Here is a 14,973-nt window from a genome sequence, read left to right as displayed (position 1 = left end):
TCTTTTAGGATTCTTCTTAGCCATACTGCTTCACATGTCGCGCTTGTCGCTGATACGTATTCTGCTTCTGATGATGATAGTGCTACCGTAGCTTGTTTCTTTGATGACCATGAGATAGACTTGGACCCTAGCTGGAACACGTATTCACTCGTACTTCTTCGATCGTCGATGCTTCCTGCCCAGTCACTATCCGTGTAGCCTATGAGCTTGTAGTCTGCTTCGGACTCGTACATTATCCCATAGCTTTTTGTTCCTTTGATATACCTGAGTATCCTCTTGGCTGCTGCTAAGTGAGCTTTGCTTGGCTCACTCATAAACCTTGAGATGATGCTGACTGCATGAACGATGTCTGGTCTTGTATTTGTAAGATATATGAGAGATCCGACTAAACTTCGATAGATTGATGCATCCACCTTTTCTTTTCCATCATTCTTTGAGAGCTTCTCATTTGTAGCCATTGGTGTAGCCATTGGCTTACAATCGCTCATGTTGAATTTTTTGAGCATATCCTCGACATATTTTTCTTGTGAGAGAAATATTTTACCTGGACTTTGCTTGAGTTGCATGCCAAGGAAGTACTTCATAGCTCCGAGGTCTGTCATTTCATATTCTGACATCATTGTCTTTTTGAAGTCTTCTATCATCCTCAGATCGGTGCCTGTGTAGATTAGATCATCTACGTATAGGCATAAGATGAGAAACTTTGGCCCTTGGGTCTTGATATAGAGTGATGGCTCATTTGGGCTTTTTACAAAGCCATTTTGGAGAAGATATCCATCGATTTTGCTGTTCCAGGCCCGAGGGGCTTGCTTGAGCCCATAGAGGGCTTTTCGAAGGCGATACACCTTATCTTCTTTTCCTTTGATTATATATCCTTGAGGTTGTTCGACATATACCTCTTCTTCTAGCTCCCCATTGAGAAATGCTGATTTGACATCTAATTGATAAACTTGCAATTTAAATTGAGCTGCTAGAGCTAGGACTGACCTGATTGTCTCCATACGAACAACTGGAGCATATGTCTCGTTGAAGTCAATTCCAGGTTGCTTTGAGTATCCTTTTGCAACTAGACGAGCTTTGTACTTTTGAATGGAGCCATCTTCATTGTGCTTGATCTTGTAAACCCATCTAAGACCGATCACGTCCTTGTCTTGAGGTTTGTCAACAACTCCCATGTGTCGTTCTTTTCTATCATCTTAATCTCCTCGTTCATGGCTTCGATCCATCTTTCTTCTTGAGCTGCTTCTTCAAAGTTTTGTGGTTCTCCTGCAAAGAGTGCCATGATGGTGTGATTACATTGATAATCTTCCAAGTAGCTTGGTGGACATCGATCTCGTTGTGATCTTCGAACTTGTTGAGCTGGGTTTGAGTGACTTGGCTCCAACCTTGAGCTTTGTGATGTAGATGGACTTCTTGGGCTCCTTGATGGTGTTCCTGGATTGGTTGATGGTGATGGACTAGCAGATGATTGAGTTGGTGACTGAATTGGATCTTCTCCTTCATTTGGGCTTGGTGGTGGAATGACTTCTACTGGAACTTCAACATCGTTCTCGTTCCATTGCCATTGCGCATTTTCATCGAATATGACATCTCTGGTGATGATCAACTCCTTAGATTCGGGCTGATAGAGACGATATCCTTTAGACTTGTCACTGTATCCAATGAAGATACATTTTTCTCCTTTTCCGTCTAGCTTATCCCGATTATCCTTCGGGACGTGGGCATATGCAATGCACCCGAAAACTTTGAGGTGCTCAACCCTTGGCTTTCTTTTGTGCCAAGCTTCATATGGCGTCATGCTTCTTACCGCTTTTGTGGGAGACCTGTTAAGTATGTAAATAGCTGTGTGGACAGCTTCTGCCCAAAAATGTTTAGGCAGATTTTTTCCTTGCATCATACTCGGAGCCATTTCAGCAATTGTCCTGTTTCTCCTTTCTGCAACACCATTTTGTTGTGGTGTGCGTCTGACTGTGAGCTCCTTTTTGATGCTGTGTTGTTTACAAAATTTGTTGAATTCATTGCTTGTGAATTCTCCCCCACGATCAGTTCTTAGAACCTTTATTGAATGCTCACTTTGTTTTTCTGTTAGGACTTTAAATTACATGAAGTGGGATAATGCTTCTGATTTTTTCTCCAAGAAATACACCCACATCATGCGTGAAAAATCATCCACAATCAACAGAAAGTATCTTTTTCCGCCAAGAGACGGATTCCTGGTAGGACCCCATATATCAGCATGGACAAGCTCTAATGGAGCTCTAGCCCTCCATGATGAGGTTGGGAATGGTGATCTGTGCATTTTGCCATAGATACAACCCTCACAAATTTTCTTTTCATTAGTGATTGGTGGTAGCCCAATCACCATTTCTCTATTTTTTAACAGTTTTAAACTGTCAAAATTTAAATGTCCGAATCTCAAATGCCACAATTCGGATTCATTCACCATTGTACTTAGGGCAGTATTAAACTCCAATTGCATTTTAAGTGGAAAAATTTTATTTGGAGCCATTTTAGTGGTAGTGATTAATTGCCCCTTTTTCTTATCATATATGTGGCATTGATTATTATCAAATTTTACTATATAGCCTTTTTGGACTAACTGACCCACACTTAACAGATTTTGTGCTAGCCCAGGGACATAAAAGACATCGGGGATGAATTTAGAGGAGCCGTTTTTTGTTTTAACAACAATTGTTCCTTTTCTGGCAACTACTTGGTTACTCCCATCACCAAGTGTTATTTGTGATTTTATATTTTCATCAAGATTAGCAAATGAATTTTTATTTCCGGTCATGTGGTTGGAGCAACCACTATCGATGTACCATGTGTCAGTTTGCTCTTCTTGAGCATTCAGACATGTGTAAAATAATTGATCACTTCTGTGAAATAAGCCTCTTCCTTTTGCCGGAAATTACAATCTTTTTCAAAATGAGAGTGTCGAGTACATCTATTGCATTTGTACCGACAATCTCTTGTATTATGATTGTTTTTCTTGCATAATATGCAATAAGAGTTGTTATCTCGGCTCCCTTGATTTTTATGATTTCCTCTCCCCCTACCACGGTTGTTAAAATTGCCCTTTTTTGGTTGAAAATTATTACCTTGGCCATTTATATTTTTTCCATTATTAGAAAATTTTAATTTAGCCTGAAAAGCTTGTTCAATTGGTTGCTCTTCAAATTTACGCATTCTTTCTTCATGTGCTAATAAAGAGCCCATTAATTCAGTCATGGTGAGTGAACTTAAATCTTTATTAGATTCTTCTATAGCAGCCACAATATGATCAAATTTTTTGGTTAAAGTTCTTAATATTTTTCGAAATATTTTAACATCTTCAATGGTGTCTCCATTGGATCGAATTTGGTTAACAATATTTGAGACTCGGTTGGTATATGATTGAATTGACTCATTATCGGTCATTTGCATACTATCAAATTGACCCCATAAAGATTGTAGTTTGAAGAGTATTACCTTTTCCGAGCCTCGATATTTTGTCTCCAAAGTGCTCCATGCCTCCTTTGCAGTTGTGGCGGTCATGATTGTTGGTAGGATCGTCTCATCTACTCCACGATATATTATAGAGAGGGCATAATGATCCCTTATTTTGTTTTGCTTGTATTGACACTTTTTAGTGTCATCCCAAGAAGCCTCTTCATTGGCATCTTTGGGTTGTTCATAACCATCTTGAATAATTTCCCATATATCTTGGGTAATGAAAATTGATTTCATTTGCATACTCCATTGATCAAATTTCTCCCCTTTAAATATAGGTACCCAATTAACTTGGGGATTAAATATGTTTGTGTTTGTGTTTGAATTGGGGTTAGGGGAGGCCATTTATATATATGTGGAGTTGGTATTGATATGAAATTTGGATGATATATGATTGAAAAAAAAAAGGCTTTGGATTAGTGGCTCTTGATACCAAATGTTAGAATTAATATGCGGAAGTTGTAGTGGATTATTGATTTTGATTAATAAATATTGAAGATGCTAGTATGAAAAATAAAGAGAAGAGTTGATGGCTTTTGTGAAAAAAGGTTTTTTGTATTATGTGGCTTGGTTACAAATGAGAGCATGCAACAGATATATATAGTGCTTCTATGTTGGTGCTTTCACCATCATTATGTTTCTAGTCTTTTCTACAACTTGTAGATAGTTCTAGACTATTAGCTTTAGGGTGTTAGTCTAGATAGTTCTAGGATATCATAGAATTTTTTTTTTTTACTTACTTCTTGATACATTATTCCCTAGATTTTTCTAGATTACATTATTTAACAGTGGACGATAAACTTAATCAACTAATAGGATTGACTTCAACTTCAATTTATAGGGTATGTTCATTTTTTTATTTTATTTAAAATATGAATTAATTCTAGTATTTGTATACATGTAACTTTTATTTTAAAGATGGAGCAGCTCGAGATTTCCCACTTTTACGTTGGGCGGAAATGTCTTCCACATTAGTCCCTATTTATTTTACTGGATTAATCAATTTAGAGATAGAAAATATGGATTTTGAAAAATCACTGTTACGGAGATGGGCGCGAGGAGAGTTTGCCTTTTCTTCTAAATGCAATGGCAATAGAAATGCAAGTTCATATGTTTCCATTTATTTGTCCATAAGTACTACTAGTTGTTATTTAATCTACTACATTAGACTAATATTTTATATGACAAGTAGTAGTACGGATCAGTTCAACCATTATCTATGAGTAAAATAGTAGACGATCATCTATACAAATTTATAGCGCCTAGTAGAGTGTTGAATTCTATAAACACTAGTTGTAAGCTTCGTGTGGATAGTACTCTATGCTTACCTTTCTTAACATAACAATAACATGCTAAGTTTCCAGCAAAGATGATAACGCTAAATATATAATGTCTTGTTTTACCACTACAAAAAAAATCTGAACGCATAAGGTGTTATCAAAATTTTGCATATGTGTATAGTCAATGGCAATCATCTTGTTCAACTACTGATAAATGATTGTTCCTCTCCTCTACCACCTACTTATTTAAATTGGAAAAGAGCATGTGGCATTTCTACTAGATACTTTGAAGACCATTATCATAGTAGAATAAATATGTCGCACCCACTCATAGGTGATAGGTCATAGAACTGAATAACATCACTGATGTTCTACTCAATTTGAGTTGTCTATAAATTGTAAGGTGAAATACGAGTAATAACACTTTTCATTTTGTTAATTAAATATTTAAATAGATGAAAAGGACGAAAAAACTTTACTAAACACAAAATCCCTAATCATCCTCATTTTGAACAATTATCTTCATCTTTAATCAAATAAAATTCTTTCTTATTTTATTTTGAAAAGCCTCACATAATAAATAATTACAAGAACCCTTTACCCTTAGCCCACCCAATGCTTAATCATGAATGTTAACTCCCCCTCCTTCCAATTAGCTGAAATCTAGACTTTAAACAACAAATGTATATGCGACCCACATTTCTTGATCTCTAAAGACCTGAATTTCCAATAATCATATGTAAAATCAAAAATTCAACTTTTAAAATCGAGGGTATCATTATTGTTGAATACGCAATATTGGGATCAATGTTATGTTGTGGACATAAACAAAAAAAAAAAAAAAAAAAGTTTGTTATTATTTATGTTTCGCATAAATTGAATGTTATCATATTAAATAATTAAGTCTGTAAAAAAGCACAAAATTTAGGATCACAATTTTATTGTACGCATGATAAAAATTATTTAATACCAGTAAATAACACTGATTTTCAAAGTTATGATTGACAACAACATACATGGTTTCCTGAACAGTGAGAATTTTTTGCATCTAATCCACATCTTATCCTACATTCAGGCAAATTACAATATGGCATGGGAGAACAAAGGTTGAACACTTGTTTTTGCCCCATTTCTGGAAGAACTTGCACTTTATCAATTCTTGAACTTGTAACTTCAATGCCTACATCCAATAAAAGGGATTACTTAATCATATGTTTACAATTTTATGAGCCGGTAAGCAACTTGTGTTAGATTAATAATTACATTTTACTAATGAAATATTAATTACTCATTCTATTTCTTAATAATATCGGCAGGATATATTACCTCCTATTGACTTCAATTACCATTGTCATCTTTAATTTGGCTTTATATTATGAAAAGTTACCATCAAAACTCATATTTGTTTATTTAAATTATATACTTAGTTTCACAGCCCAAACGAATATAAATGCGAACCACATAACATCTAAAAACTATTTAAAAAGTCAGTAAAATTCATCATTAAAAATTAATAAAAAAACAAGCAGCGCATCAGGTTTACACATCGATACTATGTGATTGATAATATACCCCTTTATTTAATAGTATTCGTAATTGATAATAAAAAATATTTGAGTAATTATCATCAAATCGTAATATACGGAATAAATCAAAATATCAAGATATAAACAAACTATTATATTTCTTGCACACCTCAGTGGGGGGTGTATATTCAATATTAAGTTTGGATACAATATAAACCCAAATCCAAATCAAACTAAATTTGATCAAATTTTACTTTTTATAAGGAAAAGGTATATAAAAAACTACTTATTCAATAAAAATTTTTGCAAAAAACTACTTATTATATCTTTTTTATAAAAAAACTACCTAATATGAGCCAAATAAATGCAAAAAACTACCAAGTAATAAAATCCGTTTGTTGGCTATCCAGTTTTGATTTGAACTAAAAAAACTCCTAATTAATCTCCAATTCCCATATAAAACACCACAAGTTATATATAAAGCCAATCAAAACATTATATAAAACATTATATTTAACGGTTAACTCAAAGAAAAAGTTAATTGGTACTATTTGGAAAAACAAAAAATTTGTTAAGTATTTTATGACAAAACTTTTTTTATTAGGTACTTTGTGGAAAACAAAATTTTATTAAGTACTTTTTGACACTTTTTCCTTGATTTTTTTTTCTTTTAATTATTTATAAAATCTTTATAATGTTATTTATTAAATAAGTATAGTATATTTTGAGATGGTAAAAACATAAAGCCATTACTTTTAAATTTTTTTGTTTAAACAAATATGCTAAAAAATTTAATAAAACTGTACATCGCACGGGCATTATCTAGTGTTTAAATATAACTAAAAAAATGACTTCAATATGTGATTTTCATATTCATAAAACAATAAATTCTACGCTACTAAACCTTTGTTGTTACCCCTTATTCATCCTTAATTGTTAACTGCGTCTAAAACTTCAAAAAAAAATTTGCATACTAAAAAAATAATAATGATAATAGAAATTTATTTCTTACCAAAAAGTGAAATGACTAGTAGAGCCAAAACAAGAGGCAAAAAGGATATTTTTTCGGCCATTTGTTGATAACTTAGATCGTTTGATGAATTGCTGGAAGGTATAAAAGTTTTTCTATTATTAAAAATAGATTAGAGTGAATTGATGTAATTTACTTTTAAGGTGGTTATATATATATGTACTTCTAATAAATTAAATATTTTTTCTCTCAATAAAATATTATACAATCAAATATCAAATCATACATGATTTTATAATCTATCGGTAGTAACTAATCTCACGTTCTAATATGATTCCTTATTTGGTTCATTGAAAATATTATATTAATTAATTATATTATTAATCTTACCATATATTCCTGATATGACATGTAAATATGTTATTTATTTTGTTAATCTTAATACTCCTTATATATTTATTCCAAAATAATTAATAGAAAATATACATTTATAGATTAAAGAACACGTTATATAGATAAGACTATATTGGACATTGAATGTATCATAGTAAAAAGATATATAGAAGTATTGCAAATGTCAACGATTCGATTGATGAGTGGACATACCATAAGGGATCTTATTCGAAATGAAGATATATAATATACTGTTTGAAAACAAGTATTTCTTTTCAAATTATGGTTTTTAATTATGAAATCATAAATGAAAATTTTGAAAATGATAAGGTTTGGGTAGTTATCCTCAAATTCTCAGCTTTAACTATTTTAAAAATAATGGTGGAATGTGATCCAAATCCAAATTTAAAAATTTTTGATTTGCCAAACAATAAATTTGAGTTAATTTTAAATTTTCAAATGAAATCGTGGTTCCCAAACATGACATAAAAGCATTTAGAAGTTGCAAATATTGAGAAAAAGATGAGAGAGAATTTCTTAAGATTAGATGATTTGGACTTGAGCAAACATGGGGTATTAACATACATATGATGAAAATAGAAAGTTAGAGCTCGGGAGACTTAAAAAAAAGGGCGAGAAAAAATAAATATGTCTTGGAGCACATGAGTGAAAACAGATATGAATGGAAAAGAAGAATCCAGTTGAATGACTGTTGGAACTGATATATCAATTATCTAGCAGACTGTAAATTTTTGGAACTAAGGCTTTAGTATCGTTGTTGTCGTGATACTAAATAACACATTATTTTATGATATTTTGATGATATGAATCATGTTATTCCATAATACTTTCTTTATTTACATTATTTAAACATTTAGTAACAATATAAAATAATATTCTTTAAATATTATAATTTAAAATATTATCTATTAATAAACAATTATATATTAAGAGTCTACTTAGGAGTATATGATTCCAAGATGGTGCAACTTGGAGTTGAACTTTGTCTCCATCAAATTGGAGCTTATGGCATGTCTTGTGTTGGCTACGTTCGTTATGGAATATAATTTTGAAAAAAAAAAATTATTCGATTGGTGAAGTCCATCCATTAAGATTTCTCGCATCCTAGGTTTTTGAGGTTACTTTGTAAGAAATGGAGAAACTTACCGGAGGTTCCTTTGAACGTCAAATTAAAGGCTTTAAAAAAGCCAATTATTCAATGGAGTAGAACCAAAGTTGTTAAAATGGGGATTCTACTTGAAATCGTTCAGACTTGTAGAATTGAATTGGTAGAATCGAATCGTAGGATAGTAAGATTCTACAATAAACTTAAATGTGTTATCTAGTCATAATTATTAATCTCAAAGTTTAGGATTATTAATCAACATTCACTTAATTTTTGAAAAGTAAATAGAAAAATATTTAATAATTAGTTTAATTTTCATACTGATGAAGAAATTTTATTTTTTAGAAATTATGATGATGGATTGTTAAATCATAAGAAAAATTATGAAAGATAGTATAGAAGAAAAATTAATATAAATTAAGAATAAAATTTAGAATAAAATCGTTAAATCGTAATGTCATAGAATCATGTTATAATTCTACCTCTACAAATTTTATTTTAATTATAATCATAAGATTCGACCAACATAAGATTGTACCTCAATTCGAATCACTTGCTTGTTTTTAGATCATAAAATCGTAGAATCTTAGATCAGAATTGTGAATTTAATAACAATGAGTAGAATAAATTTTAATGACCTAGGTAGGAGAATTTTAAAGAAGGAGTTGGCTATTCATGATATTTAGAAGGTTGGGAAATCGAGGGACCTTAATGATATGGAACAAGCTCGCCTTACAAGCGATTTTGTATACAAGGATGCTTTGGAAGGATAGGGTCTGGAGACAAAAGGCTAGAATGATAAGTTTTCGACAAAAGGATCTTAATACGAAGTATTTTCACGCCTTACTTTGTGAAAGCGAAAACGCAATAATAATAGTTCTTTAAGGATTAATGGGATCTTGACCTATGGTGTAGCAAATCTAAAGAAGGAGATTAGAATGCTTTTTGCTGAGAGGTTTTCCTAGCAGTCTTCTCCAGAGATAGATTTAGAGAAGGATGATATCTCGAAAATTACTCCTATTTAAGCTCTAGGGTTGGAAGTTCAGCCTAGCCTAGAGGAAATTAGGTTGGTTGTCTAGGCTTGTGGAGTTGACAAAGCCCCGGGTTTTGATGGGTTTAATTTTAGATTTTTTCGGGAAATGTAGGAGGTCATTAAACTTGGTGTCCTTTGCTTTTGTTTGTGAGTTTATGAGGTCAGAGAGGTTTTCGAGAGCCATCAACACAACCTGCATTGCTTTGATTCTGAAAATCCGACAACCTTCATTGGTGGATGACTATAGACCTATTAGTATGGTGGGTGGGCACCATATAAGATTGTATCCACACTTTTGGCTATGAAACTGAAGGTAGTTTTGGTTCCCTTAATAGATAAGACACAGTCTACATTTGTTATGGAGTGACAGATTCTTGATAGTGTCCTAGTAACTAGTACGACCATCCAATGGTTGAAGTTGAGGAGAAAGTCTGGTGTTTATCTTAAGTTCGATTTTCAGAAGGCCTATGACTCGGTGAAATGTCTTTTCTTGGAAAAGTGCTGAGGTAAATGGGTTTTGGTCAGAAATGTATTAGTTAGGTCATGGCATGTGTTAGTACGAGCTCGATGTCAATTCTATTGAATGGGCCTCCATTACAACCTTTTAATATGGGAATAGGTCTTAGACAGGGTGATCCCTTATCATCGTATCTCTTCATTTTAGTTAATTAAGCTTTGGTTAGCATGTTTTGGAATGTTGAGTCTAAAGATTTCCTTGCAGTGGTGGAGGTTGGGAAGGGCAAAGTTAAGATTAAACACCTTGAATTTGCGAATGATACTTTAAATCTTTGTACCTAAGGATGACGGTATTCTTAGAAAATATTTTCGTATTACGGATGTGGTTTGTGTGACGTCGGGGTTGAGGCTGAATTATTATAAGTCATCTATCATATCTTGACTACATAAGGATTCCTAATAGGCGGCCGCGAGGGTACGTGAGGTTGGTTATAAACATCAAACATAACCTTTTCTATACCTTGGTATCTCAATCGGGGATTGTATGAGTAGAATAAGTGCTTGGGAGCCGATTCTGGCTAAGGTACGGAACAAACTCCATGGGTGGAAGTCGAGATTTTTATCTAGAGCAAGTAGACTAACCCTCATCAAGAGTGTGTAAATATAGCCTTTCGATTTATTATATGGGTATGTTTAAGATGCTTAAGGCGATTATTAAGAAGATTATTTCCTTACAGCACAATTTCTTCTAAGGTGGGGGTAGTTGTGAAAAGAAGTCTAATGGTCTTTTATTGAGCTCCTGAAGGAATTAGGGGGTCCAAAGGTTGGAAATCTTATGCATAAGAATCTTGCGTGTTTATTTTGTTGGTGGTGGAGGTTTTCGCAGGAGGATACGTCTTTGTGGAAAAGGATAATCTCTTCTCCACATTGTATTAATGGTATGCTGGCTTCAGAGGATATGTTTTGTAGTTCTAAGTTTAGGGTGTAGGCATAGTTGACAAAGTCTGTTAAGGAGAAAAGTTTAATTAGGAATATGGTTAGCGAAGGCATGAGTTCTAAGTTGGGAGGGGGTGATAGATTCCGGATTTGGTTTGACATGTGGTGTGCCCCGTTGTTGTTGCAATCTCTTTTTCTGGGTCTGTATGTTCTTTCTTTACAAAAGGATTATTCTGTTATGCATATGGGTCATAGATTGAATGGGCGGTGCGTTTGGTGTTTTGTTTAGTGTAGGGATTTTTCTATAAGGGAGGAAGGGGACGTTAAAGATTTGCTTGCTTGTATTAGAACGTCGGTACCTTATGTGTCTAGTTAGGATTCTGTAATCTGGTAGTGGTCTAAGGATGGAAGATATTCTACTCAGAGGCTGTCAGCTAAGCTTCGAGAAAGATGTGATTTAATCTTACCTGCTTTTATTACCAAGTTTATATGGGTAATAAGGCCTCCCCCACAAGTTTAGTTATCTTTTTAGCTTAGGTGTTTGGGTAGGCTTAAGACAGGTTCTTTTTTTAGTGCTTGGGATTATTGACCAATCTCATGCCCTTTTTCCTTTTTTGGTATGGATGTTGAGACTACGGACCTTACATTGCTAACTTGTTCAGTTTTGTGGTTGGTTTGGATGAGTGTTTCGGTGTGGTGGGGTATCCAGGGGGTTCTATCAAGGGATATATAGAGTGTGATTTGCTGGTGGCAGGGCTTCATGCATAGGAAATATTTTGTAAGGTTATGAAACACTATTGTGTTTTGTGTTGTCTGGGTCTTTGGTATGAGCGTAATAAGGTGAAATTAGAGTAGTGCGTTCCCTCTCGGGACCATATGATTATGAATTTGAAAATACGGATTAATGTTTAGGCACGGCAACTGTAGGGTGAAATTGTCTTTTCTAGTCATTTTGTTTTGTACAACATGCGTGCTTTGATTTTTTTTTTTTCTTCTTGATTGTGGGTAGTATTTTGGTCTTTGGTTCATTTTTTTTTCCTGTGGTATGCTGTTTTGTTTTGCTTTGTTGTGCAGTTCTGGTTTTGGTGGGTTGATGTTGTTGGCTATGATGCTGGTATGGTCATGTTTTGTGGTTTTCTATCCCTGCTGTTGCTGATTGTCTGATGCGTCTAATCGACCACTGGTTGGTTACTGCTGAGAATTGCTGTTTATGATTTGATTTTTGGAGATATTCTTTGGGGGTTTGTGGCTGCAAGGGTGGTGTTGACTAGTGGTTTTGTGTTCTACTGATGTTGTTTTTTGTGTTTGATTAGTATTAGTGGGGTGTGTGTTTGCTCCTTGTTTTTTAGGTGTGTTATGGACCTATGAAGATAGTCCACTCCTATGTTGCTTGGGTGGCCTGGTATTGTTTGGGGCTTTGTTCCAATGGATATTTTCCTCATGGTTTTTTATGCCGGCATTCTTGATCTCTTCTATTTCAATGTGTTTTGTTTCTTCGTTAATATATACAATCTGAATTTTCATAAAAAAAAGGATGGATAACAATCGCGGATAAGCCCGTATGCCCGTTAACTCAAAGTCAAATTTGCTTTACCATCTTCATTAGTTAAATATAGGTCGTTGTTACAATTAGTTATTGTGATATAATTAATTTGTTCACCTACAACTTTCATTAGCTAATAAAATTCTTGAACACAATTAAAAAAAATTAGGCCTATTTTAGTGGGTAAAATTCATAATTATTGGCTTGAAGATAAACTTTTGGGTAAACTCAACTAATAGCCAATCCAAGTTCACTAACAAACCCTTGTTGGTTTATAGATATTTATTGTTTAGTATATTAAACTTTAACCTTTAAATTACATGAATAAACATAAATCATTTTTATATTTAATTATATGAAACAGTCTTCGTATAAAAATAAACACAAATTGTTGTGAGAGACGGTCTCTCCGAGAGACGCAATAGATATATTGGCTAAATAATCCAATTAATACAAATTAAAGAGAAAAATAAGAATGTTGGCTTGTTATTTTGAAGACGTCTCTTTAAGAGACGGTCTCTCATAAGAGTAGCTGAAAAAAAAAAACACAAAAACTTGGTCAAGTCGGTCTTATTATGAGACCGTCAATTTGAATCGGCCCAATTCGCGCGTATAACAGCTTCACATGCTTTCCCTTGTTTTTTCGATTTTTTGGACATTTATCAATTTGACCGTAAAGGTATCAATTTCAACTTAAAGTAAACCTTAAACAGATCAATTAAAAAATTTCAATTCTGACCTATAAGTAATCAATTTTGACGTTAAACAAATCAATTTCTACCTAAATATGGTTCTGTTTTCACAATTTAAGAATAGAGTTAATAAAATGGTATTATTCTATCACTTTATGAATGAATTTAAAACGACAAATGATTGGTCAATAAAACTATCAACAATAGTGTTAAAACATAGCACAATATAAGTACTCTTATTCAATGCAACATGATGGTTCCAATGGAATATAAGAGTACTTGTACTCTTTAATCATCAATCAATAATAGTGATATTGCTCTTTTCTCAACGTTTTCTGTTTATTATGGACTTGAAAATAAACTTGTAGGTGTAGTGTTTGCTACACATGATATAAAGGCGGAGGAAGTGTTGATCTCCAATTATATTTTGCTAACTGATTCAATAAACGCTCTTAGAAATGATCAAGAGTTCATGACTATTTTGTTATTAAAATTTAATTTTGATCTCAAAATGATCAATTTAGACCTTAAAATGATCCATTAAACGAATGCTTTTTGGAATTGATCAAGAGTTCATGGTAGCTTTGTTATAAAGAGTTCAATTTTGACATAGAAATGATCAAGTTAGACCTAAAAATGATCAATTGAAAAATCACTGATGACCTTAAATAGATTAAGTACAGAGTGATTATTGAGGAAAATCAATGATAACCTTAATCCCCTGACCGTAGCAGGACCGGATTTTCCCTATTCTACAACCCAAAGGGGTTAGTAGATGGAATCCGAGGTCCTACTCTATTTTCCACATCACTTACTATGGTTGGGGCCTAGGTGGTTTCCCAACATTCTATGTACTGGAGGTTTCCTTCCTTCTCTTATTGTTTTTTCAATTTCCTTGTTGAAGCTTGGGAGTCGGTCTATTGGTATTGAATCTCAAACTACCCTCTTCGTAGGTGGGTTCCTTATAGTGTGGAAGGCCCCTTCTCGGATGGTGTTCTGTACTAGCCATTGTTCTCACTAGGGGTTTACCCCTAATGCTTTCACACGAGTTGCGGCCCACATCCCTTCCTTCTTTTGTCTTGGTCCCTCTATAGAGATTTCCCTCTCTAGAGGTCCCTCTACTTTCTCCTTGCCAAAAATTTTCAGGAGCGTATGACATCTCTCCCTTTTCCCACTACAGCCTTGGAAAGAGACTACAGATAAGGTTTGCTGCAGTAGAGCCTTACCAGATAGAGCAGCCTCTGCTCTTCGTAAGGCAATGGCATTAGTCAAGGCAGTAGGCATGTTGTCCAAGTCATTCCTGATCGGGGTGAATTGTTGTGGTTCTTGTGGTGTCGGAGTAATGATTTATTGCTAAATTTCAACGCCTCGCGTTCTGGTGTATCAGCATTTAGACCCTCCTTAGAAAATGATACAAAATTGTCGTTATTGCTTCATTTCTCCACTTCTTACAGTCCCTCCTCTCAGCTTGGCCATAAATATAATGAGATGTAAACAATTATAAGTTGGATAATTTATGTACCCAG

This window comes from Amaranthus tricolor, chromosome 8, assembly GCF_026212465.1.
Source record: "Amaranthus tricolor cultivar Red isolate AtriRed21 chromosome 8, ASM2621246v1, whole genome shotgun sequence".
NCBI classification, from domain to species: domain Eukaryota; kingdom Viridiplantae; phylum Streptophyta; class Magnoliopsida; order Caryophyllales; family Amaranthaceae; genus Amaranthus; species Amaranthus tricolor.
This window is presented reverse-complemented; position numbering follows the sequence as displayed.